This window comes from Engystomops pustulosus, unplaced genomic scaffold, assembly GCF_040894005.1.
Source record: "Engystomops pustulosus unplaced genomic scaffold, aEngPut4.maternal MAT_SCAFFOLD_266, whole genome shotgun sequence".
In the NCBI taxonomy this organism is placed as follows: domain Eukaryota; kingdom Metazoa; phylum Chordata; class Amphibia; order Anura; family Leptodactylidae; genus Engystomops; species Engystomops pustulosus.
Window position 1 is genome coordinate 92501 of NW_027285145.1, and position 10889 is coordinate 103389.

Genomic DNA, 10889 nt, shown 5'->3' on the forward strand with positions numbered 1-10889 from the left:
TGGAGCTTAGGGCAGGGGGGCAAGAAAGATGCTCTCGGTCCCTTCCAAGGACCCGAAAAAGCCTTCCCTTCCCCTCCCTCTCGCAGCCGCTGGCTTTCCCCACTCAGTTCAGCCAAGAAGTGGCGCTCGACTCTCACCTCCATCAGCACCTCCGAAGCTCGGACAGCTCCTGTAGGCTGCGCATAGAAGGAAAGCATTGGACGCTCAACTTCAGCACCTCGAGTGTCGGACGGCTCCACCACCACCTCTCCACACTGTTAAGCGAGAGAGACGATAGGAGCCGTCGCGACGTACCCATGCAGCGCCGCCCGCCAACGCAGAGAGGAGCGGAGGGGATCGGGCGCCAGGTCCGGGGGAAGGCTGGGAGGGAAGCTACGGCGCTGCTACCCAGCTTTCAACCCTGCGGGACCGGTGCTCCGCTCCTATCGCTCCGGCGAACAGGGTCCGCTACGCTTTCAACACCAGCGCCCGGCAGAGGGCTTGGAGAAGGCTCGCGCGGATCCTCGGTTCGGATCGCCTGGCTTCGCGGGAGCGGCCTTCGGCTAGGGCCGACGACGGCCGGACCGAGCAGATTTGGACCGGGGTGCGGGGCGAGTACCTGCCTCTCTCACGAAGGGAGTGTCACCGGTAAGAAGCCTCTTCCCACGTCTGCTTGCCGACTTACGCTCGCCCCGACGAGAGGCCCAACCGAAAGAGTGGAAAGGGGCAGAGATTTCCAGGGTCGCCCCACCAGGGATGCAATACCCCAGTGCAGACAGTCGGCCCTGCCCCGAACCTACTCGGTGGTTTGAAGGTTAACCTCTTGGGGAAAAGCAGCGATTCGCCTCGCGGTGCGTGCCTCCGCGGATCTAAACCCCCTCGATCGATGTGGGGCCAGAGGACCCCTTTTCCCCGTACGAAACTGTCAGCTCACCATGGGCTCGACGTCCGTGGGTCGGGGAGTTGAGCGCTTACGCGCGGCGGGACCTTATAACCTGCAGCGGCTGAGGAGCGAAGATTTCCAGGGTGGGCCCCCGGGGATGCCATACCCCGAGCAGCCTGTCGGCCCCGCTCCTAGCACGCTGGCAAGCAATGGAGTCTTCCCCGCGGCAGCCACCGCCCTCGCCCTAGCCTCGCCGTCGGTCGATGAAGAACGTCGTTCGCCCTCCTCTGGCTCGGGATTTGGAAACGGCCTGGCCTTCGCCTACTCCGTCGGGCAACTGCCTTCCGCCAGCCCCTTCCCTCGAATCCCCTTCTTCCATTTTAGACCCGATCAGGGGATTGGTCAGCCCAGCCCTGGGGTAAGAAGAGGGGTTGGGGTCGGTTCGGCTTCGGGTGCCCCGCTCGGCCAAAGTTTCCCCTCGCTTTGGAAGCACGCGAGGTCGCGGAGGGTGTCGGGGTTTTTTTTTCGGCTCCCTGGCTTCGCGGGAGCGGCCTTCGGCTAGGGCCGAGGCCGTCCGGCCCGCGCAGATTTGGACCGGGGTCCGGGGCGAGTACCTGCCTCTCTCACGAAGGGAGTGTCACCGGTAAGAAGCCTCTTCCCACGTCTGCTTGCCGACTTACGCTCGCCCCGACGAGAGGCCCAACCGAAAGAGTGGAAAGGGGCAGAGATTTCCAGGGTCGCCCCACCAGGGATGCAATACCCCAGTGCAGACTGTCGGCCCTGCCCCGAACCTACTCGGTGGTTTGAAGGTTAACCTCTTGGGGAAAAGCAGCGATTCGCCTCGCGGTGCGTGCCTCCGCGGATCTAAACCCCCTCGATCGATGTGGGGCCAGAGGACCCCTTTTCCCCGTACGAAACGGCCGGCTCACCATGGGCTCGACATCCGTGGGTCGGAGAGTTGAGCGCTTACGCGCGGCGGGACCTTATAACCTGCAGCGGCTGAGGAGCGAAGATTTCCAGGGTGGGCCCCCGGGGATGCCATACCCCGAGCAGCCAGTCGGCCCCGCTCCTAGCGCGCTGACGAGCAATGGAGTCTTCCCCGCGGCAGCCACCGCCCTCGCCTCGCCGTCGGTCGATGAAGAGCCGAGTTCGCCCTCCTCTGCTCGGGACTCGGAAACGGCCTGGCCTTCGCCTACTCCGTCGGGCAACTGCCTTCCGCCAGCCCCTTCCCTCGAATCCCCTTCTTCCATTTTAGACCCGATCAGGGGATTGGTCAGCCCAGCCCTGGGGTAGGAAGAGGGGTTGGGGTCGGTTCGGCTTCCGGTGCCCCCGCTCGGCCAAAGGTCCCCTCGCTTTGGAAGCAGAGGGTGCCGGGGTTATTTTCGGCTTGACGCCTAGTCCGGTCCCTGCCGGTTCCCGTGGAGGCCCGCGGTCAAAACCAGCTCCCCGGCTGTCGGAGCCGGAGCCCCGCAGCCCGAGCGGACGCACCGAGTCCCTCATGTAAGGGATAGCCGCCCCTACGGAACGGCCCGGACTGGGACCAGGCACCCCCAGGCGCCGAAGGGGTGGGTCGGCCGTGTTGCCGAAGCTTAGCCGGCGCTGATGACCGCAGCCCCTAACGATGCCCACAGGCGGGGGAGCCAAGGAGAGCACTAGGAAGACGTGGCGGGGTCGGACGGCTCAATTTCCAGGGTGGGACCCCGGGGGTTCAGTACCCCGGGCATCCGGTCGGTTTCGCCGGCGCGACCCCAAGCCTTCCACGGCCCCCTTCGTGGGTGCAGGGATACCGAGCAGGGTGCAGGCTTAGACGCCAATTCCCCAGAAGTTTTAGGGATAGGGTTTGTCCGGGCGCCACCGCAGCGACAACCTCGCAAGAAGCTCTCTTCCACAAAAGCACGGGCAACGTTCGTGTGCGAGTGTTGGTCTCCCATGGTCTACCGACTCCCCCGGGCGGCCCAAGCGTTACGCCCACGGCCGGGCCCTCGAGCAGGCGCACCCCTGGTGCCTCTCGTAAGGGAAGGCTACGGTCCTCAACCCCTCGTATGGCGGGGAGGGCGCATTTGAAACGCTAAAGGACGAGCCCTGTTCGGGACCTGGCGGGGATCCGCGGATTGGCGAGAGGGATGGGTCTGCCGTTGGTCAGAGGGGACGCACCCCTGGGACGCAGTTTGGCATTAGCGACCGATGGCCCATCTACGACCATGTACTCCGGGAGCGCCAAGGAGGACGCGGGTGGGCTTTGGGGGCAGACTCAATTTCCAGGGTCTGGGCGCCGGGGGTGCAATACCCTTAAGCGCTCATGTCGGTTTCGTCTGCCGCCCGCCTCTGGCCCGGCTCCTAGTGACGGGTGCTGTGAACGTGCGATCGTGCTTGCGGTTGAAGAGTTCAAAGGCTACCGCTGGGGATAACACGCCCGGGGAATTTAGAAACCCCCCCCTCCGCTACAATCTCTGCTTCTGCCGGACTCGGAGGGGAGCCGCCCCGGGGGCGACCGCTCCCTCTCCTCTTCCGCGGCGTGCCGCGCGCTTCGCCGTCAGCAGCGGAGCGAACCTTTTTCTCGGTCCGCAGCTCTTCAGGCGTAGGCGGGCAGCGCTAACAGGGTACACTGGGGACCACTCGACCGCAACCGCTCCTCCGACCGACGAGCATACCTACCGCGGATACGCCACGGTGGGTCTAAGCCTCGTCGCCGCCGCGAGGAGCAGGCGGGAGCCGTCCCTTTTCGTGCTGCGGAAATAAACCGTGGACACAGAGGTGTGTCTGCGCTCTCCGACCGGGCGGGGGGCGATTGGACTTGCCCGAGGGACACTAGGCGAGGCGCTGCCGCGGGAGCCGGAGCTCCGCGCTGGACGCTGCCGCCGCCGCCGCCGCCCCCCACCCACGGTACGGTGGAGTACGCCCGTTCCATACGCTTCGTAGCAAACCTCAGCCGAAGCAGAGAGTCCTACCGCTGTGGCAGGAGCGGGGCCGTGCGAGGACCACACTGGCACCGCGCTACACAACCTTAGGCAGAGGACGACAGCCGCTCACGGGGAGCGGGGGATTGATGCGCGACCAAGACTGAGGCTAAGGAACGCTTTACCATAAACCGGCCGGGGCCAATACCCCTGACCGAGCAAAGTGCCCTGCCCCGCCGGATCGCGCTGTGTCAGATCGATCAAAAGAGCGGAGAGCCGAGACTCTACCGCTGGGAGTTTGTGGAGAACGGCCTGGCTTGCGTCCCGTCCTCCCGCCCTCGACCTCACATGGCTAGCCTCACCCGCCGGGAGCCACCCCATTGGGGACCGTAGGGCGGAGAAGGGGTCTCCGCGTCCGGAATTTACTTGTGGAGAACGGCCTGGCTTACGTCCCGTCCTCCCGCCCTCGACCTCACATGGCTAGCCTCACCCGCCGGGCGCCACCCCATTGGGGACCGTAGGGCGGAGAAGGGGTCTCCGCGTCCGGAATTTACTTGTGGAGAACGGCCTGGCTTACGTCCCGTCCTCCCGCCCTCGACCTCACATGGCTAGCCTCACCCGCCGGGCGCCACCCCATTGGGGACCGTAGGGCGGAGAAGGGGTCTCCGCGTCCGGAATTTACTTGTGGAGAACGGCCTGGCTTACGTCCCGTCCTCCCGCCCTCGACCTCACACGGCTAGCCTCACCCGCCGGGCGCCACCCCATTGGGGACCGTAGGGCGGAGAAGGGGTCTCCGCGTCCGGAATTTACTTGTGGAGAACGGCCTGGCTTACGTCCCGTCCTCCCGCCCTCGACCTCACATGGCTAGCCTCACCCGCCGGGCGCCACCCCATTGGGGACCGTAGGGCGGAGAAGGGGTCTCCGCGTACGGAATTTCTTGTGGAGAACGGCCTGGCTTACGTCCCGTCCTCCCATGGCTAGCCTCACCCGCCGGGCGCCACCCCATTGGGGACCGTAGGGCGGAGAAGGGGTCTCCGCGTCCGGAATTTCTTGTGGAGAACGGCCTGGCTTACGTCCCGTCCTCCCGCCCTCGACCTCACATGGCTAGCCTACCCCGCCGGGCGCCGCTCCATTGGGGATACGGTACGGCAAAGCGCGACGCCGCACGATGCCAACACTTTGTGCAAAAACCTGGCAGAGTCGACCAAAACCTCGCTTCTTTGACCGGTATTTTTGATGCTTTTCTCTGCCGCCGAAGGTGCACTGAGGGTCGGATCGCCCAAAATTTTTACCGGTCGTTTTGGTCTGCGGTTCTTCCGAGAGGTGCCCGCCTGACAGTTCTTTTTCAGCAGCCTCCGAAAGGCCATCCAGCGGGCAAGCCAGGGGTTGGCAGCCGCCGGCGGTGAGCCTTCCCCGGCCGGGGCAGACGGCTCCGACCGCAAAATTTTTTCGACTTTCGCCGAGGCCAAAACCCCATGCACTTTTAAAGCCTGCCCGCAGCGCCGTCTCCTGTCAGACGTCCCTTGCCGCCTGCGGTGGTCCTCGCCCGGCAGAGAGAAGCCGGAGTCGCCCCCTCTCCGGTTCTTTTTCACCATTCCGGAGCTCTGAAATCTGCCGGACACCGAGTGACCGAGGACGCTTCCAGGAGGGCGGCAGCGAGAGGCAGAGTGCCACCGGTCGGGTCGCCGGTTCTCCCACACTTTGAAAATTTTTCGCTTGTTCTGGTGGGATGGAGAGAGAGCGTGGCTTATGCGCCCTCTGCCCCGCGGTACGCCCTCGGCTAGCCTTACGCCGGTGGTTCGCCAGGCCACCGGCACCTTGTACGGCGGGGACGGCGTGGCTTATGCGCCCGTCAACCCACCTACTCGCCCCGGCTAGCCTTTTACCCGGAGGGCGCCACGCTCCGGGTACCAGTGAGCGGCACGAACCCAGTCATACCATGCCGCTCACCTCGCGCCCTCTCCGGCCTCCGCCGCGGAGACCTCCCGCTAGGACCTGCGGGGGGCGATTTCTGCCAAAATCTACAAAGTCCCCGATGGTTAAGGACGTAGACTGTTGAGCGGGACCTACACACTCTTGTAGCCGATGGGGCTCGCCATTTCCCGCAGAAAATGGACCACCTCCCGCAGAGGAACATGAAATGCCCCTTCCCGCGGGACCCGAAGGACCGCTCTGTCCGAGCAGGCCTCCAGGACCACGGCACGCAAAAGCGACTCAGTCCCGCTGGCATTACGGATCTGACTTTGTGCAAAAACCAGGCAGAGTCGACCAAAACCTCCCTTCTTTGACCGGTGTTTTTGTTGCTTTTCTCTGCCGCCGAAGGTGCACTGAGGGTCGGATCGCCCAAAATTTTTACCGGTCGTTTTGGTCTGCGGTTCTTCCGAGAGGTGCCCGCCTGACAGTTCTTTTTCAGCAGCCTCCGAAAGGGCATCCAGCGGGCAAGCCAGGGGTTGGCAGCCGCCGGCGGTGAGCCTTCCCCGGCCGGGGCAGACAGCTCCGACCGCAAAATTTTTTCGACTTTCGCCGAGGCCAAAACCCCATGCACTTTTAAAGCCTGCCCGCAGCGCCGTCTCCTGGCAGACGTCCCTTGCCGCCTGCGGTGGTCCTCGCCCGGCAGAGAGAAGCCGGATTCGCCCTCTCACCGGTTCTTTTTCACCATTCCGGAGCTCTGAAATCTGCCGGACACCGAGTGACCGAGGACGCTTCCAGGAGGGCGGCAGCGAGAGGCAGAGTGCCACCGGTCGGGAAGCCGGTTCTCCCACACTTTGAAATTTTTTCGCTTGTGCTGGTGGGATGGAGAGAGAGCGTGGCTTATGCGCCCTCTGCCCCGCGGTACGCCCTGGCTAGCCTTGCGCCGGTGGTTCGCCAGGCCACCGGCACCTTGTACGGCGGGGACGGCGTTGCTTATGCGCCCGTCATCCCACCTACTCGCCCCGGCTAGCCTTTTACCCGGAGGGCGCCACGCTCCGGGTAACGGTGAGCGGCACGAACCCAGTCATACCATGCCGCTCACCTCGCACCTTTTCCGGCCTCCGCCGCGGAGACCTCCCGCTAGGACATGCGGGGGGCGATCTTGACCAAAATCTACAAAGTCCCCGATGGTTAAGGACGTAGACTGTTGAGCGGGACCTACACACTCTTGCAGCCGAAGGGGCTCGCCATTTCCCGCAGAAAATGGACCACCTCCCGCAGAGGAACATGAAATGCCCCTTCCCGCGGGACCCGATGGACCACTCTGTCCGAGCAGGCTTCCAAGACCACGGCACGCAAGAGCGACTCAGTCCCGCTGTCATTACGGATCTGACTTAGTGCAAAAACCTGGCAGAGTCGACCAAAACTCCCCTTCTCTGACCGGTATTTTTGTTGCTTTTCTCTGCCGCCGAAGGTGCACTGAGGGTCGGATCGCCCAAAATTTTTACCGGTCGTTTTGGTCTGCGGTTCTTCCGAGAGGTGCCCGCCTGACAGTTCTTTTTCAGCAGCCTCCGAAAGGCCATCCAGCGGGCAAGCCAGGGGTTGGCAGCCGCCGGCGGTGAGCCTTCCCCGGCCAGGGCAGACAGCTCCGACCGCATAATTTTTTCGACTTTCGCCGAGGCCAAAACCCCATGCACTTTTAAAGCCTGCCCGCAGCGCCGTCTCCTGTCAGACGTCCCCGCCGCCTGCGGTGGTCCTCGCCCGGCAGAGAGAAGCCGGAGTCGCCCTCTCTCCGGTTCATTTTCACCATTCCGGAGCTCTTAAATCTGCCGTACTCCGAGTGACCGAGGACGCTTCCAGGAGGGCGGCAGCGAGAGGCAGAGTGCCACCGGTCGGGAAGCCGGTTCTCCCACACTTTGAAAATTTTTCGCTTGTGCTGGTGGGATGGAGAGAGAGCGTGGCTTATGCGCCCTCTGCCCCGCGGTACGCCCTTGGCTAGCCTTACGCCGGTGGTTCGCCAGGCCACCGGCACCTTGTACGGCGGGGACGGCGTGGCTTATGCGCCCGTCAACCCACCTACTCGCCCCGGCTAGCCTTTTACCCGGAGGGCGCCACGCTCCGGGTAGCAGTGAGCGGCACGAGCCCAGTCATACCATGCCGCTCACCTCGCACCTTTTCCGGCCTCCGCCGCGGAGACCTCCCGCTAGGACATGCGGGGGGCGATCTTGACCAAAATCTACAAAGTCCCCGATGGTTAAGGACGTAGACTGTTGAGCGGGACCTACACACTCTTGCAGCCGAAGGGGCTCGCCATTTCCCGCAGAAAATGGACCACCTCCCGCAGAGGAACATGAAATGCCCCTTCCCGCGGGACCCGAAGGACCACTCTGTCCGAGCAGGCCTCCAGGACCACGGCACGCAAGAGCGACTCAGTCCCGCTGGCATTACGGATCTGACTTAGTGCAAAAACCTGGCAGAGTCGACCAAAACTCCCCTTCTCTGACCGGTATTTTTGTTGCTTTTCTCTGCCGCCGAAGGTGCACTACGGGTCGGATCGCCCAAAATTTTTACCGGTCGTTTTGGTCTGCGGTTCTTCCGAGAGGTGCCCGCCTGACAGTTCTTTTTCAGCAGCCTCCGAAAGGCCATCCAGCGGGCAAGCCAGGGGTTGGCAGCCGCCGGCGGTGAGCCTTCCCCGGCCGGGGCAGACAGCTCCGACCGCATAATTTTTTCGACTTTCGCCGAGGCCAAAAGCCCAGGCACTTAGAAAGCCTGCCGCGGCGCCGCCTCCTGTCAGAGGTCCCCGCCGCCTGCGGTGGTCCTCGCCCGGCAGGGAGAAGCCGGAGTCGCCCTCTCTCCGGTTCTTTTTCACCATTCCGGAGCTCTTAAATCTGCCGTACTCCGAGTGACCGAGGACGCTTCCAGGAGGGCGGCAGCGAGAGGCAGAGTGCCACCGGTCGGGAAGCCGGTTCTCCCACACTTTGAAAATTTTTCGCTTGTGCTGGTGGGATGGAGAGAGAGCGTGGCTTATGCGCCCTCTGCCCCGCGGTACGCCCTTGGCTAGCCTTACGCCGGTGGTTCGCCAGGCCACCGGCACCTTGTACGGCGGGGACGGCGTTGCTTATGCGCCCGTCATCCCACCTACTCGCCCCGGCTAGCCTTGTACCCGGAGGGCGCCACGCTCCGGGTAGCAGTGAGCGGCACGAGCCCAGTCATACCATGCCGCTCACCTCGCACCTTTTCCGGCCTCCGCCGCGGAGACCTCACGCTCTGTTCTGCGGAGAGCGATTTTGGGCAAAATCTACAAAGTCCCCGATGGTTAAGGACGTAGACTGTTGAGCGGGACCTACACACTCTTGTAGCCGATGGGGCTCGCCATTTCCCGCAGAAAATGGACCACCTCCCGCAGAGGAACATGAAATGCCCCTTCCCGCGGGACCCGAAGGACCACTCTGTCCGAGCAGGCTTCCAGGACCACGGCACGCAAGAGCGACTCAGTCCCGCTGGCATTACGGATCTGACTTAGTGCAAAAACCTGGCAGAGTCGACCAAAACTCCCCTTCTCTGACCGGTATTTTTGTTGCTTTTCTCTGCCGCCGAAGGTGCACTACGGGTCGGATCGCCCAAAATTTTTACCGGTCGTTTTGGTCTGCGGTTCTTCCGAGAGGTGCCCGCCTGACAGTTCTTTTTCAGAAGCCTCCGAAAGGGCATCCAGCGGGCAAGCCAGGGGTTGGCAGCCGCCGGCGGTGAGCCTTCCCCGGCCGGGGCAGACAGCTCCGACCGCATAATTTTTTCGACTTTTGCCGAGGCCAAAACCCCATGCACTTTTAAAGCCTGCCCGCAGCGCCGTCTCCTGTCAGACGTCCCCGCCGCCTGCGGTGGTCCTCGCCCGGCAGAGAGAAGCCGGAGTCGCCCTCTCTCCGGTTCTTTTTCACCATTCCGGAGCTCTTAAATCTGCCGTACTCCGAGTGACCGAGGACGCTTCCAGGAGGGCGGCAGCGAGAGGCAGAGTGCCACCGGTCGGGAAGCCGGTTCTCCCACACTTTGAAAATAATTCGCTTGTGCTGGTGGGATGGAGAGAGAGCGTGGCTTATGCGCCCTCTGCCCCGCGGTCCGCCCTGGCTAGCCTTACGCCGGTGGTTCGCCAGGCCACCGGCACCTTGTACGGCGGGGACGGCGTGGCTTATGCGCCCGTCAACCCACCTACTCGCCCCGGCTAGCCTTTTACCCGGAGGGCGCCACGCTCCGGGTAGCAGTGAGCGGCACGAGCCCAGTCATACCATGCCGCTCACCTCGCACCTTTTCCGGCCTCCGCCGCGGAGACCTCACGCTCTGTTCTGCGGAGAGCGATTTTGGGCAAAATCTACAAAGTCCCCGATGGTTAAGGACGTAGACTGTTGAGCGGGACCTACACACTCTTGTAGCCGAAGGGGCTCGCCATTTCCCGCAGAAAATGGATCACCTCCCGCAGAGGAACATGAAATGCCCCTTCCCGCGGGACCCGAAGGACCGCTCTGTCCGAGCAGGCCTCCAGGACCACGGCACGCAAAAGCGACTCAGTCCCGCTGGCATTACGGATCTGACTTAGTGCAAAAACCTGGCAGAGTCGACCAAAACTCCCCTTCTCTGACCGGTATTTTTGCTGCTTTTCTCTGCCGCCGAAGGTGCACTACGTGTCGGATCGCCCAAAATTTTTACCGGTCGTTTTGGTCTGCGGTTCTTCCGAGAGGTGCCCGCCTGACAGTTCTTTTTCAGCAGCCTCCGAAAGGGCATCCAGCGGGCAAGCCAGGGGTTGGCAGCCGCCGGCGGTGAGCCTTCCCCGGCCGGGGCAGACAGCTCCGACCGCATAATTTTTTCGAACTTCTCCGAGGTCAAAATCCCAGGCACTCCGACGGAAGGTCCGCCGCGCGTCTCCCGTCTGACGTCCCCGCCGCTCGCGGTGGTCCTCGCCCGGCACGGAGCTGCCGGATTCGCCCTCTTACCGGTTCTTTTTCACCTTTCCGGAGCTCTGATATCTGCCGCACACACAGTGACCGAGGACGCTTCCAGGAGGGCGGCAGCGAGAGGCAGAGTGCCACCGGGCGGGTCCTCGGTTCTCCCACACTTAGAAAATTTTTGCGCTTGTGCTGGTGCGAGGACGTAGGTCTTTCGACCGGGGCAAGCCTGGAGGGCGGTAGCCGGGATTGGCGCCCTATTCCCGGCTAGCTCTCGGAGGCTTCACC